This window comes from Periplaneta americana, chromosome 11 (genome assembly GCF_040183065.1).
Source record: "Periplaneta americana isolate PAMFEO1 chromosome 11, P.americana_PAMFEO1_priV1, whole genome shotgun sequence".
Lineage (NCBI taxonomy): Eukaryota > Metazoa > Arthropoda > Insecta > Blattodea > Blattidae > Periplaneta > Periplaneta americana.
The window spans coordinates 110,019,529-110,035,777 of NC_091127.1; the positions used below are offsets into that span (position 1 = coordinate 110,019,529).

At 36.9% G+C, this 16,249-nt stretch overlaps 2 protein-coding genes across 6 annotated transcripts in view; one reads left to right on the forward strand and one right to left on the reverse strand.

Annotated features, from left to right (window-relative positions):
• The window catches only part of Kat60 (Katanin 60), a 169,043-nt gene that overhangs the window by 142,766 nt on the left and 10,028 nt on the right, over nucleotides 1–16,249 (reverse strand). The window contains exon 1 of one of the 2 annotated variants that reach the window (XM_069839865.1): nucleotides 133–228. The exons of the other annotated variant lie outside the window; for it this stretch is intronic. The gene's annotated coding sequence lies outside the window, so the exon portion shown is untranslated. Of the gene's footprint in view, nucleotides 1–132; nucleotides 229–16,249 lie in introns of those variants that run through there. 2 annotated transcript variants of the gene reach the window in all.
• LOC138709235 (serine-rich adhesin for platelets-like) overlaps nucleotides 1–16,249 on the forward strand; it is a 305,457-nt gene that overhangs the window by 47,697 nt on the left and 241,511 nt on the right. The window lies entirely within an intron of this gene.

Below are 16,249 nucleotides of genomic sequence, written 5' to 3' on the forward strand. Positions count from 1 at the left end.
AGGAAATAAAATATCCAGTCGTTCACCTCGCTACGCTGTATTCGTAGTCAGATACGTTACCAGTTGATGTCATGCATGTAGAAATGAAATATGCACGCCCCTCGTGTACAGATTTCTGTGGTATTTACTTACGTTTCGGTGCTTGTCCTGTCCCATCCAAGTCACACACACAGCCGACACACGCACGGCCAGTTGAGTGGAGCAGCAGAGACCCACTTCGCAGAACCGGCCGCACAGCCCAATGTCAAGTATCGGGTGTCAGCCTACTTTCCCACACCTCATCTTTCTCCATTGTTATTGCAATGCAAACTCCCGGAGATCTGCGAGGAACCAGCACTTCGTCACTTTCTCGGCTTACCTTGCTGCCTCGTTATCACTTTTCCGCCATTACAATTCCGATTTTGATTCCCCCCCCCCTCAGCAACGTACACAAAATTTTGTCAAGGGAGGTTATTATTAAAATTGTTTACAATTTACATTATCATTATTTTAAATATTTTTTAACCTTGTTTACCAGCATGTTCCATTACAAAAATGCAATACTACATGCTAATAGACTACACATTACAATATTGGTAATTCTTCCGAATACAATGTATATACATTATTGCTAGCCTATTCTACTTTCCCTAAATATACTATTTATGTGTATTATTATTATTATTATTGTTATTATTATTATTATTATTATTATTATTATTATTATTATTATGAATATGTTACGCTAAATAATACAATTATTGGAAAGAGAGAAGTAAACAAGAAAACAAAAATGCAGATTTATAAAACAGTATATTTACCTGTACTCCTATATGGTGCTGAGACTTGGGCAATGATGGATAAGCATAAAAGTACAGTGACGGCATCAGAAATGAAATATCTGAGAAAAGTAGTTGGGAAAACTAAGAGAGATAGAGTTAGAAATATGAATATTAGAAATGAACTACAGCAGGCACCAGTGGTAGAACAAATTGAAAGGAAACAACTGAATTGGTTTGGACATCTGGTTAGAATGGGAGATGAGAGGAAAGTGAAAGAAGTATTCGAATCAAGAGTAGAAGGTAAAAGGAGGAGGGGTAGACCAAGAATATAATGGGAGCAATACGTTAATGATGTGGTGAGGAGAAGAGGGAAGGAAATCCGGGAAATAAGAAGATTGGCATTGGACCGGGAGAGATATAAGAAATGGGTGGAGGACCCGACGCTGCAAGGCATAAGGGATAGATGAAGAAGAAGAAGAAGAGGAAGAAGAAGAATATGTTACGGCACCACTTTTTTAAGTCAGAACAGTTCCGCGGACCACCTTACTCTTGTTCCCTTCGAAAGCAAATTCATCATTTTTGTAGTATATTTTAATATCAATATACTCGTACTTATATTTTAAAATACAGGAATTAAATTAATTATGTATTAATATTAACTAATTAAGCTAATGTTAATAGAAGAAAATTCATTTTTGTTTCTTTAATAAGGCTACTAGAATTTGGATAATCTTTAACTTATTAACTAAAAAAAAAATAAATAAATGGTGGTACTCACATTAATGAGATGGTTGAGCCTGCACAGTTGTTCTATATTTGGACGGATGCTGATAAGCTTAAGTCGGAGATCGTCATACATCGAGTCGATTTAGGTAGCCTACTTTGTTTTTATTAGAGTTAGTGATGAAAATCCTTTCTCACACAGATACGTAGAAACAAACTGAATTATAATCTCTAAACCACCGTTGTACAGTTCACTGTATTCTCTTTTCACTTGTGATGCTGTCCAGAAATTAACCATACCTTCCGCTTGGAATTTCATTTTAAGTCCGGTTTCATTCGAGAGTTCTCTTTCACTCAACGAAAGTTTGTTAGTTTCAATATTGCAATGAAAGTGATCACGAACCCATGAAAATTCGTCATATTTACTTGGAAAATAAGTTTCAAATTGTGATTTCAGAGTTGTATTATTGGTGTACGACGTACAGTACGTGACCATTGCAATGTGCAGACTGGGTGTCGGCAAAAGTATTAAGAAAGTCGTAAATACATGAAAAGGTTCGGTCCTCTGTTATGAATTTGGGTGGTCCCTGGCTGGGTTACAGGGACGGCGCCAAGAGTGCAGGGAAAAGATGGCGAGAATCACTACGTTCATAGTGCTTTAAATCCCTCTTTTGTTGTTGAGAGTAGAGTGGGAAGTCAGTAGACGGATAGGGTAATAAATTTCATAGAATGTCAGTACTGAGAGAAAAAGCGAAAGGCGATTGTCATGTATCATTCATTTTCAAACTCTGAGATTTTCAGCTATAGAGTGATACACAATTCCTTTGAATTTTATTTTTTCTTCTGCCTTTTTTGAAGGACCACAAGGGCAGACCTCGAGGACCACAGGTGGTCCGCAGACCATAGTTTTAGGACGCTGTTACGGTATATTAGTTAATATTATACTAAGTTATAATATAACATATTCTTGTATAGGCCCTATCCTAATAAAATGTTTGAGACGTAATTCTTTCACAGCCATCCAATTTTTTAACAAATTTCATCTTCTGTTTAATTTTGTATAATAAAAAATGCTTGTCATTATTACACTTACACAAAAGGTCATAGAACCCGAATGTTTAGGCATTTATTTTGGTTAAAATAGGGAGGCATATAGGCACTAAAAATAGTAAAAATAGGTAGTGAAATATGCATTTATTAATCATGGAAACAGACAAAAAATAGACAAATACTTAATAAACTATCCCATACGGTACTCACTTTCCTTGGTTACATGTCACAACGAAATGATTTTTTAAGTTGTCAACTGTCATAGTGAGCCGCCTGTCAGAGAAAACGTTTTTCATGGTAGAGAAAGATCTTTCTACTCTACTGAAGTGATTGGAGCAAACTTAAAACAACTTATTTCCGAAGGACTTTCTCTACTTTCTTTCAAATGTCTCGAAAAGAGGGATGTGAGAAGGGATTAGAGACTTCAAAGTACGCGTGACTTGTACGTGCAAGCGACAACAGTAACGGGACCTGGAGACTTGCTGTTAATACTTCTCTCATCCCCTTTCTTTCACTGGTGAACCCCGAAGTAACCTGAGCACTGAGGGCTATACTGTTCAAACATCTCTGTTAAGTGACATAAAAGATGGAATCGGTAGAGGAGAAAAGTTTACGACTTCTTCTATTGCTGGAGAATAAGATTCTAAGCAAATATTTGTGTGAGGTGAATATATATTTTTAATTTGTACAACCGTTATTTTTTGTTTTTTGATATAATTTATGTGTGGTTTATTTTAAATGCATTGAAAATATAGAAAATGTACAATAACGAGGTAAAAAGGCTAAAAAAATGCATTTAACCTTAAAATAGGCAACAGGAGCTAAAATAGGCAAATAAGGCAAAATAAAAATGGGGCCTTCCCCAAATGTGTGGAAACGTGTTTATCTCTAATGGGTCTTTAATACATACATTCAGTTTAAAAAAGTCATTTTGCCTAACATCCGGGCTCTAGACTCATATATATTTAGTCAACAGTTGTTTCTAATGATAGGTGAGACATTTTTACTTTGAACTCATAGCGTCAATAAATTCGAAAAGCTAAAACAAAATAAGTCTATTCAATCTCTGCTCATTCTTTGGAATGCAATGAAATTCTTTCCAGTGTTGTCATGTCTACTTATGAACATATAAATTAATCTTTTAAATTGTTTCAGTCATCAATTTTTCTGTCTACTTAATTTCCCCATTTTCTGCAATTAATAGGGTTTCCACCCTAGAAAAGAATAGATTATTAAATGACAGGAAATGTAATGTTTTGCCAATTTTTTCAATAATTGGTGGGTGTACTTGACTTACGTCATTCATCCATATGAAGCCAGTTATGTAGACCAATTTACCGACATGGTGGTTGCCCGGGATGCGCCATAGGAGGCTTGTCTACTCTACACTCGCGGTGAGATGATAGAGATTTACTGGGATGCAAAAGTGGAACCAAGGCTCCCGGAGAAAACATATGAGTTGCCTGGAACACGGGTTTGCCCAAATAAGTTATGGGGTACGTCGGGGATCTAGCCACTAGACTAACGTGGCGGCTTTTGGCAGAGAATACAGAAAAGTTACTTTTAATGTATTGTAATCATTGTTGAATCCAGCCAATGTAAGAAATTTTCCATTTGTTCTTTTCAGTGTAAAAAATTGAATTACCTGGTTATTATAAGGTAAGGGTTTGATAATATTGACTATAACGCTTTTACTACGTCATACTACTTTTGATCAATAAAACTGTACGAAAGGACGTGTTTTAGCCAATCATGACTGTTTATCGCTACAATTTTATCACTTCCCTAGCATTTGTTTGTTTTTGTCACTTTCCAAGAAATTTGTTGTTTTTTTTTTGTTGTTTTCTAACATTTCAAACTGAAAATTCTTTACGGTACTATAAAACATGCTTTGCGATCGTCATTTGTTTCCCGCATAGATAATCGACTGAAAATGGCGGCTCCGTTCAAACGTTTTGGTGAAGCTAACATTAGTGAAATAGAATTTTAGTAAGTCAATTAATATTTTATTGTATTAGAGTACTTTGTTTCTTCTAATCTTTATATACTTTCTTCTGTCTTTTATCATCTCCCTACCATTTGTTACTTTGTTTGCCAACATTTCAAACAGAAAATTCTTTACGGTAGGCCTACTATAAAACATGCTTTGCGATCGTTATTTATTTACCGCCTAGATAGTCGGCTGAAAATGGCGGCTCCGTTCAAACGTTTTGGTGAAACTAACATTAGTGAAATAGAATTTTAGTAAGTCAATTAATATTTTATTGTATTAGAGTACTTTATTTCTTCTGATCATTATATACTTTCTTCTAATCGTGTAATAGTCAATTAATTCTCACTAGATTTGTGATTTTCTCTAGATAAATCAGAACCTCTAGTGAGATTACTGCCGGAAACCTGTTTTATTGTGCAGATTTATTGTATTTTACTTGGTAGCATATGAAATATAGACAAAACTTTAATTTGTTGTTGTTTATCCAACTCTCCGAAAACAGGTCTGAACCTCACAAGTGATAACAAGAAGGCACTACTTATGAGGCAACTAGGCCAGAAGATAATGGGGTAGGGTGATCAGTCCCTTTCCCCCTCCATTGCATACATCGCCGATTAGTTACATATCCCACTAATCAGACTTTAGACGTATACAAACAAAATTATTGTTCTTTCTCTGACACATATCGTCAAGTGAGATGACTACCTGATAATAGACGTACATATAAGCAAGAATATCAGTCAGAGGCAACTATTACTCTATAAAAGCTTATTCTCCAAATAATGTAGGAGCGAAGATATTTTAATATTGTAATATTTATTTCATGTTTTCATATTTTGCCAAAATAAATTTCACATTTCGGCAAAATTTTCTTCATACTGTGCTGATCTCTACTGATGTTGGAGATGAAGTAATTTTTTACCTAATGAACTTTATCACAGGTGTCTTTTGTCCCTTAATTAACTAGACAGTACTCATAACTATGTAGAAATCCCGTCTTGCAGTCTGACGTTACGAGACAAATGCGGTGTTGATATTCAGAAGTTTTGCAGTAGCTTAATTTTTCGTAATGGTTGCGTGCTCAAAAGATGTCGATATCGCGTGTTGTCATTATTACTCCAAGTTTATAGTTGCACGGCAAGCGACTGTAGTTATTAATCTTTTATTGTTGTATTATACAAATTACACTATCAGTACATTATGCAACACATGTAAATACTCGCGAAACATTCACCACAATTCGTTATCACGTCGCAATTCACGTTTTCCTTACCGGTACTAATCTTCTTTTCTGTCCATTTAACAGACTGTATCATATTATTGCGATGTACCGAAGTACATATGATATTTCTGTGCAGGAATTCTGCGTTACCATATGATGAAGGATCGGTGAGCGGAGAAAAATTCTCTCCGGCACCGGGATTCGAACCCGGGCTTTCAGCTCTACGTGCTGATGCTCTATCCACTCAGCCACACCGGATTCCAATTCCTCTGCACATTAGTGAGTTGGACATTGTGCCACTGTCACACATCTGTGACACAGTGCATGAGGGTTGGCCACTAAAGGGAAATTAAGAGGTGGAGCTTAAACTGAGAGGATTCAATCCGGGATCGGAATTTGATTTCGGTGTGGTTTAGTGGATAGAGCGTCAGCATGTAGAGCTGAAAACTAGGATTCGAATTCCGGTGCCGATGCCGGAGAAAATTTTTTTCCGCTCCACCGATCCTTCATCATAGATAACGCAGAATTCCTGCACGAAAATATTGTATGTACTTCGGTACATTGCTATAATATGATATGCGTACATAATCACTTAGTGATTTAAGACGACGCTCATTCCGTCGGATCCCGGCCACTTAGTCACTCGTAATGAGTGCACCTCTGCACATTAGTGTGTTGGATATTGTGCCACTGTGACATATCTGTGACACAGTGCATGAGGGTTGGCCACTAAAGGGAAACTAAGAGGTGGAGCTTTAACTGAGAGAATTCAATCCGACATCGGAATTGGAATCCGGTGTGGCTTAGTGGATAGAGCTGAAAACCCGGGTTCGAATCCCGGTGCCGGAGAGAATTTTTCTCCGCTGCACCGATCCTTTATCAGAGTGTATTGGAGTATAAAGTGTAGAGGTCATGGTAATGGCACGGTTACAATAGGGTATCCTATATTGTCTTAGGTTTAAGTCAGAGATCGTGCGCATCTTATTGTAGGCCTACTAGACTTCTAGAGTACCTCAGTGTGGCCATCTTGTGTTTAGATCCCTGCCACAAATTACAGTTGAAAAGTGTGGAATTGAACTTCAATCTGCCATGGGAAATACCGATACGCTAGCCATTTGAGTAACAGTGAGTCTCCTTAAAGCACTAATTCAGAATTGTCTATAAAACTCAACGATATGATATGAAATGTAACTATACACAGTGGAGCAGCCAGAATTTGGTTCTGAGGGGTTATGATTTTTTTTAACTGACTGTAATACATACGGTAACAAAACTTTAACGTGCCATTACTTGTTTCAATGAAACAGAACTTTTCATTGGACTAAATAGAACCTCAGCTAAGGTAAACAGAAATGGATTTGCTGATGAGTTCACATGGCCACAAATGCAGCATATTTGCTTTCTAGGCACAATGCAGCTCCGCACATGCGCAATGTGTTATCATGACATGCCAGTACCGTCAAAAAAAAATATATATACTTTTTTTTTAATTTTGTCTTTCTTATTGTGCTGATGCATAAACATGAAATGTACCTTTATCTCGCTGCAGTTCATTTAGTCGCGTTTTACCCTTACAACACATGTTTCAATTCGTCGTATTTCTTTTAATAATGTAAGCACGTTCACAATCAACGTGCTTAGTTTGGCAATGTGTACACTACTGTGGCCTATCTCGTAGGTCGTAGGACAGGCAAAGAGTGCCTTTGCTTAGTCTTATTGTTAATGGTAGTGTATAGTAGCGCATTTGCTTTTTTATATAGTGGTTAGGGAATTAACGTGGCTTTAATATAGGCCTAAAGCATTTTAGCGAATTAATTTTAAACAAATGTCCTTTTCACCTCTGAGGTTCTGGCTGATATGTAGGCTATATCTATTATCAGGAGTAGATCTCACTTGACGATGTGTGTCAGAGGAAAAACAATTGTTTGTATGCATCGGAAGTCTGATTAGTGAAATATGAAGCTAATCGGCGATGTATGCATTGAGGGGGAAAGGAATTGGCCAACCTACCTCATTATCTCCTGGCCTAGTTACCTCATAAATGATGCCTTATTGGTGTACTTTGAGGTACAAACCTGTCTTTGGACAGTTGACTAAACAACAACAACAACAAATGTCCTTTCAGAAATGTAAATAAGTGTGTATTTTAATGTGTTAATATTTTATAAACAAATGTCCTTTTAGAGTTTTACATAAGTGTGTGTATTTTAACATGTTAAGATTTTATAAACATGGACTTTGAAATAATTAAAAATAGCAGAGGACAATGCATGGAAGTTTACAGTGTAAGAGACCATCAGAAATAGAAGCTTTTAAATCAGGCCTGCACAAGGTTTGCGCTCTCCGAGCCGGCTCACAGTTCATAAGCGGAATGCAGATATTAGCTGCGCTCTGTATAGGCCTAAGGGATGATCTCGTACAAAATATACACAAAAGGAAGTACTATTACGAGTGTTTATGAAATGAATTCCTGTTCAGTGTTTGCAAAACCATCTTGGACTATTATTAATTAATAAATATTTATTTTACAGAAATAATAGAAATTCTGTAGCTACTTAAATGTACAATATCATTTTGTTATATTTTTATTTGTCTGTACATCATAACGGGGTTTTATGCTGTTGGCAGCTGAAAGGAACAGTAGCCTACTGATCGTAATGAAACATCAGTTACAGATGTTCGATGTCTGCCTTAATAAAGTTGACTATAGAAAACAGTTGCTCACAAATATAAATGTTGAGCCAAACATAGCAATCATTTTCACAGCCAGCCTGTGTAGTCGTGGATATTATTGCTAATGTTTAGTCTTGTAAAACTCAACCAGGCTAGCAGTATTATTCAAAGGATCTCTAGCCCTTAGGTCACATTGAAGTTCAAAAAGTTCGAGCTGTAAATCGTTAAATGTTATGTTCCGTCTTTTAGATTCCTCCATACTGTACTGTAGCAGTAGGTAAGCAACGTGAAACAGTTCCTAAGAATAGGCCTACACACTGCACTCCACTAGATAGCTGAGTGGTCGTTTCCCTCTCCTCTACCTATAGCAAATCTATGTCACTCTGACGTATCTTCCTCTCCGTTTCGGCGAGCGGAAAACACGGAAGGAGCGCGCGCACTCGTTGAGCGCTGTTTGTGTAGGTATGTTTTAAACGCTAATAGAACCATTTAATCATATCTAATTAAAATAGGATAAAGAATCGTACAACATTGGAAGATAGGCAACAGGTGATTTATATGTAAAACCCTTAAATTGATTAGGGCCGAAATTAAAGAAAATAATAATTTTGAGATGTTTTCCTTTGAAATTGTTCCGTCCAGTCAGACAGTTTATGGAAAACTTTGTAAAATTCTTCTGTTTCTTCTTCCATCGATGAAGCATTATAACATGCTTCTGCCGAAAATGTAGTTACATACATAGATGGACAGTCTTCGTATGTGGATGGCAACAGTAAAATATTGGAAAGCAGTTAGGCCATAATCATTTCAAAGCTTTTGTTAGATTATGAAATATCATCACACAATGCTGACAAAATGAATTCTCCCAGTGTTAAGATTACAAATTGTAAATTTCACTTTGGACAAAGTTGGCTTTGGGAAATTAATGACTATTATAATGTTGTAGAGCTTCAACAGCATTTTTCTTTCTTTTTCCTGAGGACCTTTTGGGAAGTTTTCACCCCAAAAACTCCTCCTCGCTGCGGCAGTGCTATATACTATAACAGTTACGTTTTCTCTTCATTATTTACTAAAAATTTCTTATCATCATCCCCCTTCTAATTGCTTCTATTCTTACCTTCAATAAAATCTAATGACTTAGTCCCCATATTGTGACTTTTATTCCTAATTACTTACATTCACTTACAATAAATTAGTTTCTTTCACTAGTTCACTTTTTCTTATTCACTAGTTGCTTGCTCTTCTTTATCTCACTTGTCTTCTTAACTCTCCTCCGTCGTCATACTTTCCATTTATTTTCCTTCTCCCTATCTAGTCATTTCTTTACACTATAACAGTTTCGTTTTTCACTTCATTATTTACTATAACATCTTATTTCCATCCTCAAATAATTCCTTCTATTTGCATCATTGTTAATCTGATAACTTGATTTAATTTATTCACAAAATACTTGCCATTAAATACTACTCTTTTTTATCTTTTTACAAATAACGATACAGATCAGGAGATACGGCTTCAGGAACAGAACAGTGAGCATCCAGAATTGCACTTATAATTTAACAATTGTCTTGTAATTCTATTTGTCAGTGTACAATCTTATTGACCGTCGTTCAACCATCGATCTTGAAATAACTCCTTGTTCTCTTAATTTTCTACTGGAAGAATGTCATTCTTTTGACCATCTCTCTTGAGTTACTGAACTTTCAATATCATTGAAGTGATCGTATTTGAATGCATTCGAATAGATTTTTGTACATGATACAAAATTGTCTACAAAACTAGTAAAATAACGAAGAATGTATCAAGTTAGAATGTATTAAGTTACCGTCTAACTTTGTAACGGAACTCTGGACATCAAGAGTACGAAGTTATTATCCAATTTGGGGCAACAGGATTGATTCTGGTTATGAAATCCTCTCGGGTCGTCTAAACGTTACCACCTTAAGTAATTAGGGGCGTGGTTCAACTCTTCCCAAGAATAACAAAATGATTCACAATGAGGAAGAAGTCGAGAAGTCCATGCAATCAACTTTAGGATGAACCTCATCATCAGAAAAAGTATATTAATCCATTATGGAAGATTACACTTCATTGTCATTAGAGTTATGGGTCATGATTAATTTTTCAAGTAGCCACGTAGCCCATGCAGACTTTCCTAAGAAGGGAAGTGTGCGGGATGTAAGTTGAGTTGCTTAATGAGACTTGAGTCATAGAAAGCAGGCAGATTGTCGACTACAAAACTGAAATCTGTTTTGGCTGACGTTCATTCGTTTACGAGTTATGAGACTTCAGAAGTTATGTAGCAATACATGTCATATATATGTAAATGCGAGGTATTTACGGCATTTGCATGTCTGTAGTTTACGGTTTGCAATAGTGCAAATGATAGCAACAATAAGAATTTGCACAATGATCATATCGCATAAAAGCAAGTGTTTCACAAGAGCCACAGTTATCACCAATACTATCAAACAGTACTGCATACGAGTTGTGAATGGAGTTGACTCTTCATCTATATATCCACTCTTGTAAAAAGCGTATTTGATTAAAAATTTGAAGCGAGAAAGGGAAAACTGGAAGTAAACAAGTGCTTGCATTTTGATGAAGTTATCCCTATGCCATAATCTGCTGCTAGGATGAGAGACATCTGTAATATACTTGACAGTATTCATGTATGGACGGAAGAAATAAACATTGTGAGGTTGAACAGCAGTTGTTTCAATGAAAAATCGACGTTATTTGGAATAAGAGGTGTTAAGAAACCAATTATTAGAGATGAACAACGATCGAGAAAACGAGACTAACAGCGCCCGCAAAGCCGAAAACCCGCATGACAATGTTGTATTATGTCGCGTCCTTGACGTAAAGACTGGTTGTGAGTCTTCCGAGACTCGATATTATGATCAAGTCCCGAAGTTAGCAGTTGTTTATACCTGACTGAACTTTTATCTACTTTGGCAACTGTTATATATGTATAAACAAACAAGTAGGCTATTTGAAACATCTCTACCTTTCAGTGTATAATAATCCGTTCCAAGTCTTTATTTAATTACTAGGTCCTTATTAAAAGGCTGGGAATTTTCTTTGTTTAAGGTCAAGTTTTCAATCTCAAGTAAGAAGATATTAATGTCATGTTTTATGTTTCTCAGAAATGCAAATTTATTTGAGAATTGTTTTTTTTTATTTGTATAATCATAGGTCATATCATATATTTAAACCAGAACATTTTGATAACTAAGATACTGTTCTGTTTTGTCTTTTTGTCTCACTTAAACATTTATAACATTATTTATTTCAGTGATGTATGTTATTCAAAGTTACGAAATCTTTCCAAGTCGACCAAACGCTATTTCGAGAATAACGAGCGAGACTCGAAAGACAAATGCAGCGAACACAGCGAGCGAGAGCGGCAGTTAGTTTTGTTCATCTCAAATATCTATTATTATATCCACCCCAGAAGCCAACAATCAGAAGAATCTTTTCTTCTTTGACAGTCTGAAAGAAGTTATCTTGAACGAAGACATGAAGATGCTTTTTCGTCATATTCGCACAAGTTCATACATAGGCCTTGAATGATTTCAGGTGGATCTGGAAAGTTGTTAGGAAACTTCCCATTTGATTCTGCAATCAACATATACAAAGGAGTCGGCCTGGGTAGCGCAGTCGATATAGCGCTGGCCTTCTGTGCTCGAGATTGCGCGTTCGATCCCGGCCCAGGTCGATGGCATTTAAGTGTGCTTAAATGCGACAAGCTCATGTCAGTAGATTTCAGTGGCGTATACTGGTTAAAGGGTTTGGGCTACCGCTGACCCTATTATTACACAAAATATATCTAACAATTACTTTAATTTTAATTACTATGGTAAAACTAATAATACAAAATTATTACATTGTTATATTATAAACTTTTTCTTTTGTAATTTCCTTGGGCTACCGCCGGTAGCCCGCAAAATACGCCCCTGGTAGATTTACTGGCATGTAAAATAACTCCTGCGGGACAAAATTCCGGCACACCGGCGACGCTGATATTACCTCGGCAGTTGCGAGAGTCGTTAAATAAACCATAATCTTTTTTTTATACAAGGGAGAACGAAGCTTACCATCTGCAGAAATTATTGGCATAACTATAGGTACAGGCCTACGAATTAGTAGTAGCTGCAGCCGAACCCACCGACGCGAGGACACGTTTGTCTCCTTTAGTACGAAGTGTAGGCTAATGTGAACTATAAGCTTCTTTGTAAAGTCGACTCTGATCAGTGTTAAATACTTGGTGAGATTGAATTGCTTTAGAAATAATAAGGTTTCTAACTTTTTCAAGGAAGGAATCAACTTTATTTTGTAGATTGACTTCTGTAGTTTAATAATTACGTCCAACACGATGAGTAATTTTTCTAGATACACAGAATTTTGAAGTCCCATAACTCTTAAACGCATGAATGTCAGCCGAAACGCATTTCAGTTTTGGAGTCTACTATTTACCTGCTTTCTATGACCCACGTCTCATTAACCATTTCAGCTTACACTCCTTACACTTACATTGTGAGTATGTAGACCAAATAATAATTGAAGGTGTAGAATATAGTTGGTTAATTGGTTGATTAATTGCTAATGTCTCCAGGTACGGTAATTAGATCACAATGGACTGTGCTAACCTGGCAGAATTCGGAGACTTTTTTTTTTTAAATTCTCCTCGAGATCTTTAGTTGAACATTTGAAAAATGCGATCTTCTAACATGTTTTATTCGATAATACTTACATTTATTAATTTTGTAGAGAATAGCTGTGCTTTCTAGTTTCTCTAGGCTATAATTCAATTCATTTTATGATATAAAAAGTGTATTCAGCAGTTATTCAGAGAAGTGTTTCATCATTGCTGTGGTTAATCTTGACATATCTACAGTAGTTTTCAGAAGGTCCGCATTTCTCTTCCATAATAGTATTGCAAAAACCAATACCTGAGGAAGCAACGAAAATAGTGAAACGGAAATAATTGGAATTACCTTTTTTTCTGGCTGCCGGCTGGCAGTTATGCGAAATATTTTTGAAAACATTATTCAATAAGCTATAGGCTGAAGAAAATATATGAAAGATGCAGATATTTGGAGAGGGTACTTTGAAGAAGAAGAAGAAGAAGAAGAAGAAGAAGAAGAAGGAGGAGGAGGAGGAGGAGGAGGAGGAGGAGAAATATGTTTTGTGAATCACTTGAAAATTGTAGTAAACTGAAAAGAATGACAAAATATGAAAGCACTGTTATACTTATTTGCTGCTAAAAACAAGGAAATCTCTGTATTCCATTGTCAGGGTATAACCACAGTCTAGTATATACAGTCACGAAGCTCAATACTTAGTAAATATGCATCCATAGATAGTTGCTAACCACTAGGATCGCTACTATCGCCTCATTACAGACAATGTGAAATAGTACCTGCACAGTCTATTGTTCCTAGTACCCTCATAAACTCAAGCTTCGTGACTGTATAAACTATAGTCGCGACGCTGCTATTCCTGGCGTGACTCCTCCTCTTTGCTTACGTCTTAGGTAGTTAAAGCTCTATAAAGTCTAGGTAGATAGTATCGTTCGCCATTTTTGTTCTTCCGTTGCCGAGCTACCATACGATGAATATATTTGCCACACAGTTAAACATTATCATGTCGTAGCTCCTATGATAATAAATCAAACGCACTGTAATTGAGCATATAATTGAGGGGCAAATAACGTCTTCGTGTGCTTTCTGCGAACGCCAACGAAAGAGCCAAAATGGCGGGCGATTATATTAAGTATTTATCGAGCCTTAAGAAATGAATAACGTCTTCATCAGCGAATCACAAGACGCACACGTTTAAATGTAGCCGATCTGCAACGCGATTGGCTGCCGGAAATTAGAGCGACGGGACTATAGACTGTGGTATAGCCTCCATAAAATGCAGTGACGTTCCTTGTAGGCCTCCTTATTTTGTTACCAAGGCAACGCCACTGACGAGAGACAGTGTGCACGCGTGTAGAGGTAATTAGCGATGCGCGTTTGGTTCTGAGTTGCAGCGTCCTTGAACTTATTTTCACCTGCGGACGATTAACCTATTTGAGGAGTTGGCAGCGCACTCACGCAGGGGTGAATTAGGGGCTGTGTACACGTGCAACGACCGCACAGGGCGTCTGAGCAAGGCCGTGCCAATAGCCAAAGCTGCGCCTATGGCTCAAGAGCTAGTGCGCTATTATGGTGTTCTATTCAAGCGGCCCAGGTTCGATTTCCGGCCAGGTCGTGATAGAATTAGTGGTGGATAAAGCAGGCGTTTCGGAAGGTTTCCCTCGGGATACTCCTGCTTTCCTCTGTCAATCCACCAACACCCTCCATCTCCCCCTCATTTCATATTTCAACTATAAAAGTTTAAATTAGCCTAGAGTGAAGTTTTGAGGGTAGGCCCTAGTACGAGTTTCCGACGATCATATAATAATAATAATAATAATAATAATAATAATAATAATAATAATAATAATAATAATAATAATAATAATTTATTTCAGCAGGCAGAGTTAAGGCCGTAAGGCCTTCTCTTCCACTCAACCAGCAAAGCGTATACATATATATGTATGAACTTACAAGCTACAAAGAATACAACAATTTGATTTAGATAAAAGTTACGTGTGTGCAAGAGTTACTTATAAATTAAACAGTAAAATACTGTGAACTATTAATTAAACAATGAAATACAAACTGTGTAGCAGAATTGAGCTAAAATAAACAGAATGTTAATATATTTCAAATAATGTTATATAAAAGGAAGAGATTATTATGAGACAATTGTGAAAATACAGCGCTACCAGAATGCATGTCTAAACAAAGAAGTTACTATATAGTCAGTGACCGTTTAAGTAATATAATTAGAATGAATTGCTAAGAAGGTTATCTTTTAAGCTATTTTTTTTTTAAATTTTTATTGTCTAGCAGCTCCTAACACTTTGTGACAAGGAATTACATTGTCGCGAGGTAGAGACTGTAAAAGATGATGAATAACAAGATGTTCTATGAAGAGGTATACTTAACGTGCCACAGATAAGTGATCTGGTATTTACGTCGTGGTTAGAGTATAGATAAGAGAAACAAGACGAAAGGTAATTTGGTGTTGCGGTATGCAGAATTCGATAGAGTAAAGACAAAGAGTATAAAGTCGGAGCCTCGAAAGACTTGCGAAGGACGGTGAAATGTGATCATATCGTCGGATGTTGTACACGTATCTGACGCACATATTCTGAACTCACTGCATCTTGACTGACAGTTCAGAACTTAGGTCACTTAACAGAATGTCATAATAATCGAAGTGCGGCATTACTCGGATTTGTACTAGGGTAAGTTTCTTAAGCGACTCAAACAGTGAATGGAGGAACAGATTTTTTTTTTATCGTTTCTTTAACTTGACTCCGGGCCGTGCGGCTTGTCAGATACTCGCCTGAGGACAGGACTGTCAGGACTGTGAGTCAAGATAACCCACCTCTCAGCATCGGATTCACGAATGCCACCCAGACCACCTGTCGCACTTGGACAATCATCGCATATGGGATGATGGCGCACAATGGGCCACAGCAAGCCTGTGCAAGAATCCGGACTGTAATATACCTACTATTTGTATAGAACTCTTAGTTTTGCGACACGGGATTATTCTCTATTTCATTCTAACACTATCTCTACAGCATCAAATTAAACAAGAGCTTCGATGGCCTTCGTTGCTCCTCAATTCCTATCACGCTGAAGGCCCTTTCTTTGCCCCTTCAGTACGAATGACGAGAGTGCCCTTGACCTCCTTACTGTACACCGAAGTTATACCTCCATG